A 13,668-nucleotide genomic window follows, 5' to 3' on the forward strand; every position below is an offset into this window, starting at 1 on the left:
CAGCACCACGTTGATTTGTGTAGATCAGGCGAGCTTTTTTATGTATTGTACAAAATACAACAGGGTTAAGGAAAGCTTTTAGAATATAATGTTAGAGACGAATCAGCCAAGGACTGAGACTTCAATAAAGACAAATCAATCGATCAATATAATGTTATTATATTCAATTTCATCGTGTTGCGTTTAGTTATAAAAGCTACCCAGTCAACCAGTGATCGTATAAGACGTTGAATAGGATGCTAAAGTGGAGGCGATATGCGTACATTTTACATGCGCCTAAATGGAGGCATGCACGCATATGGCCTCCACTTTATCATCTTATGCAACATCTTATACGATTACTGGTTGGCTGGGTAGTAAGTACATATTTACCAAGGGTGCTTGACCACCCCCCCCCCCCTGACCGATAAGCTGGCTACGCTCATGACGGGGAGTTAAGGAGTGTTGAAGGCCAGTTTAAGTTGGGTGGGAGTAGAATGGATATCTCCAAGAACTGTGAAAATTCTATATGTAACTATCATCGACCATCGGATGCACAAGTTCTTCTTCTTATTATTATTATTCTTCTTCTTTATTGCTCTACCTACCTTCAACTTACCTACCTCTCTTCAACTTAGTGTTGTTTGAGCATTTACACAGTTATTGCATGCCATTGCATGAAATTATATATTGTGAGGTAAGGACAATGATACACTATGCCCAAGGAGTCGAGAAAGCTGAGAAGCAGGATTTGCTCCAGTTGAGATAATGGAACAAGTAGCCATTATCTCAAATTTTTTTTATGGAAAATGGGATAATGTCAAATTGGACGCCAGTTTCAATTTTGCGGCGCACAAAATCTGTTGGACCAAGCGGTCAAAGGGCGTAACCTTGCAACAAGCCCCAACTTTTTGTAGGGCTACTCTCAAGTTTCCAATTAATTTTCGACCCTGTCCTCACACAATGCTCATCAAATTACTATACAGATCGGGGAATCGTGATCAAGCGCTTAATTCCAACCACGCAAAATTGAGCTCCCACACAATAACGTCCTCGTCCCCGTACATCCGTTGATGTCATTGTTCTCCTTAAATGCAACGCATCGAAAATTCAATTGTGCTGACCATTATCTGACCATCTGGTTCTCCATATTACTGCCACAACAGGAGATCAGCGCCGAATAATAGCAGTTGGTATTACTGGGAAGTGACTCAATAATGCACAATGTTGTTACATAATTGGATTTCGCTGAACAACAGTTGGTGGCATTACACAAGGAAAGTTGTTTTCTCCTTGTAATGGGCGCTATAGGTGTTACTCTTCCGGCTTCATTATCCGATGAGAATTTTGGTCCGATGCCATGGTTCGATTCGGTCACGACAACGATTTTTTCTGCTGGGTTTTATGTTTAAATGTTTCACTGGCGCAGTAGGGATTTTAATTAAGCTGAAAGCATCATCAACTGGCCGACACATTTTCACCGGGAATCAAGTATGAATGTAGGGTCCTACTGTGACGGCTGTGGAGTAATATGAGATGAAATTTTCATCGTAGGTGAATGGAACAACACCGACGCCCACTGTACACTCGCTCAAACACAGTAAACACAAGGGCGTACACTTTGATGATATGTAATTACACCCCAACTGCAAATGGTTGGTACATTCAATAACCCATCAAGGGCAAAAGCAGAAAGGAATCAGTGGTCAACGACATTTTACGGCATATTAAACAATTAAAACTACTAATAACTCTACTTCAGCAATAGCAAACGAGCAGCTTCGCAATTTGGGAAGACAGACAGACAGACAGACAGACAGACAGACAGACAGACAGACAGACAGACAGACAGACAGACAGACAGACAGACAGACAGACAGACAGACAGACAGACAGACAGACAGACAGACAGACAGACAGACAGACAGACAGACAGACAGACAGACAGACAGACAGACAGACAGACAGACAGACAGACAGACAGACAGACAGACAGACAGACAGACAGACAGACAGACAGACAGACAGACAGACAGACAGACAGACAGACAGACAGACAGACAGACAGACAGACAGACAGACAGACAGACAGACAGACAGACAGACAGACAGACAGACAGACAGACAGACAGACAGACAGACAGACAGACAGACAGACAGACAGACAGACAGACAGACAGACAGACAGACAGACAGACAGACAGACAGACAGACAGACAGACAGACAGACAGACAGACAGACAGACAGACAGACAGACAGACAGACAGACAGACAGACAGACAGACAGACAGACAGACAGACAGACAGACAGACAGACAGACAGACAGACAGACAGACAGACAGACAGACAGACAGACAGACAGACAGACAGACAGACAGACAGACAGACAGACAGACAGACAGACAGACAGACAGACAGACAGACAGACAGACAGACAGACAGACAGACAGACAGACAGACAGACAGACAGACAGACAGACAGACAGACAGACAGACAGACAGACAGACAGACAGACAGACAGACAGACAGACAGACAGACAGACAGACAGACAGACAGACAGACAGACAGACAGACAGACAGACAGACAGACAGACAGACAGACAGACAGACAGACAGACAGACAGACAGACAGACAGACAGACAGACAGACAGACAGACAGACAGACAGACAGACAGACAGACAGACAGACAGACAGACAGACAGACAGACAGACAGACAGACAGACAGACAGACAGACAGACAGACAGACAGACAGACAGACAGACAGACAGACAGACAGACAGACAGACAGACAGACAGACAGACAGACAGACAGACAGACAGACAGACAGACAGACAGACAGACAGACAGACAGACAGACAGACAGACAGACAGACAGACAGACAGACAGACAGACAGACAGACAGACAGACAGACAGACAGACAGACAGACAGACAGACAGACAGACAGACAGACAGACAGACAGACAGACAGACAGACAGACAGACAGACAGACAGACAGACAGACAGACAGACAGACAGACAGACAGACAGACAGACAGACAGACAGACAGACAGACAGACAGACAGACAGACAGACAGACAGACAGACAGACAGACAGACAGACAGACAGACAGACAGACAGACAGACAGACAGACAGACAGACAGACAGACAGACAGACAGACAGACAGACAGACAGACAGACAGACAGACAGACAGACAGACAGACAGACAGACAGACAGACAGACAGACAGACAGACAGACAGACAGACAGACAGACAGACAGACAGACAGACAGACAGACAGACAGACAGACAGACAGACAGACAGACAGACAGACAGACAGACAGACAGACAGACAGACAGACAGACAGACAGACAGACAGACAGACAGACAGACAGACAGACAGACAGACAGACAGACAGACAGACAGATAGACAGACCAATAACATACAATTGAGTCTGCATGCTCTTAGCGCACTTACTTCACGCAGCTTATATTCTTCTAAACAACCTGGATGAAATCACGTCCCAGGTGCAAATGAAACCCAGCGCAGCTGGCCATTTATGAGTAATGGCGGGAAGCCAGATGAAATATGATCCCCTTGAAGTAGGTACATTTACCGGAAGTAATTTCCATAACCGTGAGGTATCGCATCCATGCTGCCGGTCGTCCCATGATGAACGCTTGCTGCCAATCGCCACTGGGTACATTTATTCCTTTCTTGACGTCGTCGTTCATCAGCAATCAGCAAAGGATGGCGAAGATGCGGATTGCAATGTAGGGTGTGGGGTCATTTGGACACATTATCAATTTTCAAACACGACTAGGCCAAATCAAATGAGATATAGTTGACTGACTTGTAACGCTGAAAGGGTTCAACATGGTCCCGCACCCTATCGAGCAGCTTTTAATTAAACAGCATCCGACTGTCATGTGGTAACCGACCGAGCAAACCACGAACAACGGGACAACTTGACGACATGGACTCTTGTAGTTCTCACAGTATACTGTCTGTAAACTGGTCGGAGAAATGCGTATAAAATGCGCATTTTGGGGAAAATTTTCGACAACTTAAAAAAAATACAATACCACAAAACAGAATTCCTCAAACACGATTCATTTTTTTAAATTCCTTTTTTTTCTTGAATTTCAACCAATTCTATTTTTTTATTCAAATAACGACTTAAACAACATTACAAAATAAACATTTTAAGTCAAGAGCGAAAAACTCACCATAAGAAGCTACGGAAACTGTTATTAAAAAAAAAAAAAAAACCAATTGTACGCCAAATATTTCCCATAATATTGACAAAATAATCGATTCTTGAGAATGGTCCCAAGCCTGGGCGGAAACGTCGGAGCGAAATAAAAAGCAGTTTGCTTAATTCCTCTGCATCTGGGAGGGAAAAAACAGACACGACATTGTGTGTGTCACGAAAAGCCGATATATCGCACCATAAGCTGTTAATGAGAGCCCAAAATCGCCAAAATCACAACAACGCTTTGCAACGGATGGAATTGACAAAAGAGTGTAACTGATATTACATATTATTCGTTACGCATTTAAATCATTTCCTTTTAAAAAACTCCAGTTTTTTTTCCAGAGATTCCTTTAAGAATTCTTCAAGGAATTTTTCTTGGGATATGATCAAGATTTTCACAGAAATTTCTCGAACAATTCCACTTGAAACTGGTTCACGAGTTTCCACGGAAATTCCGTTGAAAATCTCTCCCAGGATTTCTTAGGAAATTTCTTCAAGGACTGCTGCATAAGTTCATGCTTGAATTCCTTCATGAATTTTTTCGAACATTTCAGAAGGTATTCCGGAAGTTTTTGTTATTTCTTTAAAACATTGTAGAAATTCTCAAAAAAATTTTTTTTTGAGAATTTTACAAAACGTTTCTTTTTCTTCAAACGATGGAAAAAGTTTTTCTCAATAATTCGAAGATTCTTTCAAAAGTTCCTCGAGAGTTTTCTTTTAGATAATCAGATTTTTTCCAGAGAATTTTTCAAAAAGTATTGCCTAAATTTTTTTGAAGTTTCTTCAGGTATTACTTAATTTATTCAGGGGTTTTCTCGAGCATTTATTTAGAAATTCTGCTAGAAGATTCTTAGGAGATTAGTTCTTCAACGTGTACCTCCAAGGATTGCTTTGGATTTATTCAGAACTCCCTCTTTCCTGTAACTCCAAAATCTTTTCCTAAAGTTTTTTTCTAGAAATTTTTCAAGAAATTTTTCTAAGAATAGGTGCCTGCAATAGATTCTCAATTTCATCCAGGTAATATAGGAATTTTAGAAGGATTTTTTTAAAAACACTACCTATCGTATTAAGCTGAAGGTCGCATAGACTGGAAACAAGTTACACTAGACAATGGGCTACATTTACGATACCCAGTGGCAAAACGAAGAATTTTCCGTTCGACAAGAAGTTCCTTTACTGGAGTGAGAATCGAACCCACACTCCGTGTCTTAAGGGGACCTAAACGGCTGGCGCCGCTAATCGTACGGCCGCGGCCACAAAGACCACTTCATTCATTCCTTCAGAAATTTCTCCGGGTAAAAATTGAGATTTTAGGTTGAGAATTCCTTCAGAGTAGTTAATCCAAGGATTCCTTCAGAAAATTCTTCAAAGATTTCTCAAAAAATATTGAGAGATTCTTTTAAGTATTCTACCAGTACCTTTGTCTGCGATTTCTTTGATCATCAGTATGCGATTTGATCATCAGTAAGTTGGCTCCAAAGGCACGTTCTCCTCCATTTGGAAAGTTTGTGCCATCAGACATTTGATTAAGAAGTTCCTTTAGTTTTCTCCAGGAAGCCCTTAAGAAAATTCTTAAGCGATGTTTTCTTGAAATTCCTAGAGTTCCTTCAGAAATATTTCATGTTTTTTTAGAAATAATGACAGTATATTTTAGGAAGTTTTTTTGGGTACTCTCCTAGGCATTTAACCAGATATTGCTCCATAGATAACTTCAAATTTTTTTTCAGGAATTTTTGTCCAAGAATTTCCACAGAAAATTTCCAAAAATATCTTCGAAAAATTCCCAAAGGTATCTTCAATTATTGTTGACGGAATTCTTGAGTCAATCCTCTAACGATTTGTTTAGAAATTTATCCAAAGATATTTGAATGAGATCTTCAGTAAAGTTTGTACAATTTCTGGAAGCACTTCTGAACAGTCACTGGAGGAAAATCTTTAAAAGTTCTACAGGGATTTTTAAAGAAATTTCAGGAGATATTTCATAAACAATCGCAGAAGCAGTTTCTTACAAATTTTTGAAGGAATTTATGCAGAAGTCACTACAGGAATTGCCTGAGGAACTCTTGAGGAAATCCTAGGAAGAATTACAGAAAAAATCCTAATAAAAAAAAATAAGAAATAAATCTGAAACTTCCCATGGAATAAATTTTGAAGAAATACTTTCAAATCCCTAAAATTCTGAAAAAGTCCAAGACGATAAACATACCTCCTTAATTTGAAAATTAAAGAAAAATAGGAAATTGCAGAAAAATAGGAAATGCAGAAAGAATCCCACCATGCACTTCTGAAAGATTCCTTGCCGGAATTCCTAAAAATATCTTCAGTAGAACCCCTGTTGAAATTTCAGGAAGCACTTTTAAGTAGATACTGTGGACGAAATTCTGAAGAACTTCCAGGAGAAATTTCTCTTAATCAAATTCGTAGAAAAGTTTATTGAGATGAAGGGATATCTGGAGGGAATCTTGAAGGAAACTCTGCATGAATTCCTGCCGGATTCACTGCAGGAATTGCTGCCAGTATCACTGGAAGTAATAATGAAAACATCTTTGGAGGAATTTTTGCAGGATTTCATGGATGAATAGCTGAAAAGATTTCAGTTCACATTCGTGCGAAAATTTTCAATCCATAGAAGATTTTCATGAACTTGAAACACTTGGTTGAATTTATGGAGGAATTTATAAAGGAATACTCAGGAACAATCTCAAATAATCCTCTGAAAAAACTCTGAAAGAAATTTTGGAAAAAATACCAAGTCTGTTAAAGATAAGGATTTTTCGATTTTTTTTTAAAGAACAGCTGAATGCATATTTGAAGGAATCTTTCGATAATATCTTAAATGAATTCTCGCACGGTTTTCGTAAAAAAAATCTATGCAGTAATTTTTGAAAGGTTTTCTAGAGGAATTCTTAAAGAAGTTCGTACAGATTCATGCGAAATGTTTCTGAACAACATTCAAAAGAAATTTGTATTACACGATCAGAAAGGATTTATTGAAGAATTTTATAAAGGAATCCAAGTAGCAATATAAAAAAATCCAGGAAAGATTTTATAGAAAAAATGGAATTTATTTCTGGAATAATCTCTAGAAAACTTAGAAGAAAAAGGAAACTAAAAATGTTCTAAAGGAATTTATGGAAGAATTTCCAGTTAGCCTAGTGATTGAGGCTGTGGATCGCCAATCCGGATACGGCGGGTTCGATTTCCGTTCCGGTTGAGAAAATTTTCTCCCTGGGCATAGCGTATCATTGTACGTGCCTCACAATGTACAAATTCATTCAATGGCAGGTGAGGAAGCCCTTTCAATTATTAACTGTGGAAGTGCTCTAAGAACACTAAGTTGAAGAGAGGCACTCCAAGTTCCAATGTGAACGTCGAGCCATAAAGAAGAAGAGGAAGAGATAATTTCCTAAGGGTTTTTATGAGAAATCTCTGAAGATAATCTTGGGATAATTGAGCTTGAGACTGATTGACCGCCCTTAGTTGCTATTTCTGTATCGCCAGACCAGCTACACTCACACAAGGAATCAATGAGATAGCTGTTTGGGATTAACAGACATCTATCAGTGTGTGAGTAATGATGATCTTCTATTTTAGGTGACAATGGTGCCTGCTGTGTCAGGTTGCAGGTCAATTGGAGACGCGAAGGGAAATTTTTTTTTTTGTTTATTTTTGTTCGTGAATTTTAACTTATGCTAGTTCTTCACACGCGAAGGGAAATGATTATTGCAAGCGCTTTGTTGCCAACAGGCCGTTTAGTCCCTCTACGCTTGCACAAGTTCATGCGGATGTCAGAGTGTTGTTGAGAAGAGTTTATTTTCGGCATAGGGGTTCACGCATTGGTGCATGGATGCCAAGCGTAAAATGATAAATTGTGTGAAGATTACTGTGAATCGGCACAATTAGATCGGTTGCATAACTTGAAGGCGTTATATGATAATTTAAAACTGTGCTGTGAAAGTTGGAAGGAAGCTAAATGGCTTTTCTTCAATACGTTTCTAGTTATATAGTAGACTATGTTCATACGTTTGTCCATGAGATGTATATGCAGAGAAGAGAGTATGAAGGAAGTATAGTTTATTGCATTGCTAACTGGACTGCGACGAAGTGCGGAATCTTAAATAAAAGTGCGATATTGCATCAAATCGTTCCGGTGTCTTCACCGCACTTATTCATCATGAGCTAATGAATAAGTGCGGTGAAGACACCGAAACGATCTGACACTAAATCGCACTTTTATTTGAGATTCCGCACTTCCTCGTCGCACTTTTAACTGCGCAATGCGCAATATATAAAATGATACAAAGTAGAAGAAAAGGAAAGAACCAAAGATTGAACTCGGGACTTTCTGCATATGAGAAGCGGTAGCTTCAGTCATTCAGTCAACAGATTGATTTAATTTTCAGCGACAAAACACATAACCTTTTCTTCCGGTTGACCTTTAACCTAGTTCTTCCCACTCATGCTGATCGTATCTCACACTGCAGCACTATGGGCCCATAGCCGTATTTGCGAGACAAAAAGCTTCTCCATTAGATAGGGTATTGGTTCCCTTATTAAGCATGTGGCTCCCATTTTCATCCTACGAAAAACAAAGGATTTAAGCGCTGTTTGTTTTGTGTCTTATTTTTGTATTTTTTGTTAGAAGTGAGCACCCATGAAAACAAAAAGAACGGAATCAATCGGTCCCGTAATCGCTTGTTTTCGAATAGGATGAATATGGGAGCGTGAGATTACTGATGACACACATACCCAACAAACATGTTCATCTTCATGAATACAACTCTGAATCCATAGTGCACTACTGGTTCCTACTCGTTCATGAATCCGATGGAACCAGTCATTCTGACATGAAGCCTGGTTGGTGACCAATGCAGCTCGTACGACATTTTGGGAAGTAATAAATTCGTCGCGTTTCGCCCGGATTCGGTTTGCATACGTGGATAAACCACAGAAAAGAATGTTCTGTTTATATGTAACTTCATGTTGCAGAAAATATTCGGATGCAGTCAGTGGTCGACCGAATTGAAATTTGTGAAAACATTTTCAAATAGATTGTGGTTACCTTATTCAATGGATTACTGAAAGCAGCTGGTCATTAAATACCCGTAATGTCGTATCCGGGCCTACTTGGAAAGCAAAATATTAAATATGACATAATTATGGGGAATCGGTTTCAAACGTGCTTTGAAGAAACATGACTCACCCCGAAATCTATTAGAAAATGAGTTTCAATTTCATATTTAATGCTGGTCAGCAGAAGAGGTTACTGGACACTACTAAAAGCTAGACGAGAGGATAGGGAACACCACCGGATGTAGTAATGTCAACCGTTTGCGTAGAGAGATTATCCTTATTGATTCGGCGTACAAGATATTGTCACGTATTGAACTGCCATAAGTCAACTTTGCCCAAGGATTCAATTTATCATGCAATTTTCATCGTTTCTTCCAATGAAGCATCATCTTCCAGAAATTTGGTCTGGAGTTTGTCATTTATTATATGCAATGTCAATCACGTCTAGTCTGCATCCGCTTCTTGACTGCAGTTGATTGAGAACACATTTTCCGGAAAACCAACTAACTATGCTTGGCAACCTGTTCAACTGGAAAAGTAGAAGGGAGAAGCTGTCTCTCGGTAGGTGGGTATGTGTGCGTTGTTCTAGCATTATAAATTCAAAAGTGGCTTTATGCAGTGAAAATTCTTCGAAGGACCAGTGCCACCGGGGGCGGGCGTTCGGCCATTGATGGGCAGACAATAATAAACCTCAAGTGCTGACAGGAATTCAGATGATTCGTGCGTTGCCATGCACGCTGTTTCAGAGTTATTTACAGCTAGGTAGGGTAATTTTCCAATTGTTGCACGGCTAAAAACTATTGTTGCACTGCACACTCTATGTTATTCTTGTGCGGTGTGCAACAATTGGTGAATTTTAGCCGTGCAACAATTGGAAAATTACCCTAGAAGCTGTACAACAATGACCGTGCACTGGATTCGATTTCAAGAAGGGAATCCGATTAGGTAACCACATACTTCTAAGAAACGGGCAGCGGTTAGATTCAGATTGTGTATCATAGGAAATCAAATTCGATATGAGTGCTAACTAAGTAGTGGTTTTTTACCACTAGACAATCAACTATTGATGTATGTGGCCCAACCAGGCGTGTGGAATTAAATTTCAAGGACTGAACTTCACCAAAGCTGATGGTTGAGTTCGAAATTTAGGATTCGACGATCGTATCGAGATGATCGCACGGTGAGTAGAAAAGCATCTGTCCCCATACACAATTTGATCGAAAAAGCCCCTGTAGCTCAAAAATCAAAAAGGATGCTGAAAAATCTGTATAATACAGATAAATCTGTATATATGGCATCTCTGCCGAGAGGACGAGTAAGTTGTTGAACGTAGTATTTTGTATTAAGTAAACCTGTACCCCTTACTGCATGACAAACCTTTGAATTCGTTAATTCAGTTCGTAGCTCTCTCCAACTTTTGGGTTTTTTAGAATAAATCCTCAATTTCCTCGCTTTGAAAGGATTTACTCTTGTTGAGCTCTTCCAGAGGCCTAACCGTGTTGAACAGGGCACGTGACAGTATTTTGTACACCGAATTCAAGCCATTTGGCAGTATTCTGATTACTTAGAAAAATTATGTCTTTGGCAAAGAACCTGCAAATGATGGGTCGTTAGATTGGAAACTTTGCCACTGGGTGGCGTTAGTAAGCATGCAACATTTAAACCATAGAGATGCATGATCAAATGTTATATTTCATATTTCCCAGGACTCTTACTAAATACTTACAGAGACGGTGCCTGACACGGTAATGCAAATGAGTTGAGACCTAGATCAGCTTAGACACTAAAACCCCCAAATACCGCTCACTTTTTTTGCGCCAAACTAAATTTAAGTCCCCTCTATTTACGCACTAAGCCCCAAATAGCACTTCCCGAATTTACGCTCTTTAGTTGTAAGTTTAGCTTCTAGCTATTCGGAACCAACTAACATGTGATGCATATGTATGATGGAATTTTTTAGTTGTTTCTCAAATTGTCCGTCTCAAGCAGTACTACCGGGAGCTAGACCACCAGCAGTGTTGCATAATTTAGTGGTTTCCAATCTTGAGCGACGACTCACGTGAACTTCTCATGATCTGAAAGTTCTAGGAGAGTGAGATTTTTTTTCGGATTCTGAATCTCAAGGAGAATGTTCATTACATATGTTACAATAAAGTGGTGTTGCACAGATCAGTGTATCACAAGTACTGAAAGTGCGATTAGGAAGTGAAAAAGGTTCTCAGATTTTGCGTCTCAAGAAACATTATTCACAGTATAGTGGAGTTGCAAAGGAGCTGTTTATAAATCACGTAGACTTTTAGGGAGGAGTGGGGCGCTGGCCAAAGTCTACGCTCCAAACAAATTTTATTTTTGTTTTGTATTTTCCCAAGCTGGAGTTACGGACTATTTGGTGTATGATAATCTACTATGGGTCTGTTCGTAAGCCACGTGGACCAAATTTTGGCCATTCAGATGCCTCTGAGATTCCCTGAAACTTCCTGAAATGACCCTGGGACCCCCTGTAACTCCCCATGGAACCTCATGTGAACCTCTGCAACCTGAGCTCTCCTGGGATCCCCATGGGCTCACATGAAACTCCTCCTCGATCTCTCTTATAATTCCTGGAATCCCCTGAGAATTCTAGAAACTCCCCAGATACTCCTAAAACGCCCCTTACCCAAGCAACCAAAAGTTCGGATAAAACAGCATGTTTGGGTTTAATCAGCTATTCGAAGGAATAGCGACTCCTGCGACCTTCTGCAACTCCCTGTGAACCCCTGAAATGACACTGAGACTCCCTGAAATACTCCTGAAACCCCTGGAACTTCGCTTGAAGCCCCCCTAAGAATCTCTAAAATGACAATGAGGCCTCTTGAGACCAATTGAGAATCCCTGAAACCACCTGAGACCTCCTGAAAGTCCCGAAAAATTATTACATTTCGATCTCACACTTTTGATTCTTGAGAAATTTGAGCGGCCCGTGACCATAATTTAAAAACACTGATAAATATCTATTGATATTGGAACACATCTGCAATGAAGATACTCCTTCTTGAGATGACCAATCCGAAAAACATGTTCACTTCTGCCTTGTACTTTTGGTTCTTGCGAAATTTGTGAGGCTCGTGAACTCTGATGGGAAACCACTGAGTTTTGCAGCACAACTATATAGTAATCAGTGCTCCATTTTCATTTCATCCTCAAGTTTATGGTTTTTGAAAATTTCACGTGGCTTGTGACCATGAATTGGAAACCACTGATATTCGAAATACCTACTGCTCCTTGAGATGAACATTCCGAAAAACATTTGCACTACTTTCTAGCACTTTCGGTACTCCAGAAATTCCAGTGACACGGGCCATCATATTGGGAATCACTGCACTGTGTTATACTCAAGTAAGTTGATCTAAAGCCGTAGAATCTGAAAAGCATTTTCATTTCGTCGCCACACTTGAGATATTCACGTGGTCTGTGACCATAGATTGAAAACCACTAATTTTTCATCATACAGTATCGGACAAAACAATATTTCATACAAAATGGCCAAGTTTGACGATGTCACACTTGGTTTCCAGTAAACCGATTTAACTGAAATTTCGGAAGCCGACATGGATTTACGAGAATTTTGATTTGTATTAAATGGATTGAATTCTGCTCACTACTTCCAAAGTTACAGATATACGGTGCGACAAAACAATAACACCAGATTTTCATTATAGTTATTTGTGATCAATTCAATAAAAATGTCCCCAAGTTTAAATGGCATCCTTAAATTTAGTACTAGTTTATCAATCATCAAGCATCAGATACAATCTAGTCATATTGTTTTGTCGTTTTGTATATCTGTAACTGTAGTGAACCGAACTTAATAAATTAAATACAAATCAAAATTCACGTAACTCCAAGGCGATTGTCAAAATATCGGTTCCCTAGAAATCGAGCATCCCATCGTCAAACATGGTAATTTTGTATGACAAATGGCTGATGGACTTATTGTTTTGTAAGACATAGTATCTGTATTAGAGACACTGATCTTTGAGATGACCAATCCGAAAAAAAAAACCAGATTAATCCACCTAGTGGTGATAGTGCCTTTCTCGTCGAACATGTACTCATGATCTTTCCTTGGTTGGGATACGGCTGGGATGATTTTGCTTCAGAATGTTGGCTTCAGCCTTTTGGGGGAATCGAAAACACTAGTTTATGAATTTTTCCGACGTTTCGATCTGTATGGGGCCTTTTCAAGGGTTCAATAGGTCAAGGTTTCCTAGTCAAGATGGCCTTGCCTAACTTAAAAATGTCATACGAAAGTTTTGGTATTTATTGAGTCCGTTCGGTTTGAAATCGTCGTGATATGGACAATCGCCTACCTATCGGGCG

This window comes from Aedes albopictus, chromosome 1 (assembly GCF_035046485.1).
Source record: "Aedes albopictus strain Foshan chromosome 1, AalbF5, whole genome shotgun sequence".
Taxonomy (NCBI): domain Eukaryota; kingdom Metazoa; phylum Arthropoda; class Insecta; order Diptera; family Culicidae; genus Aedes; species Aedes albopictus.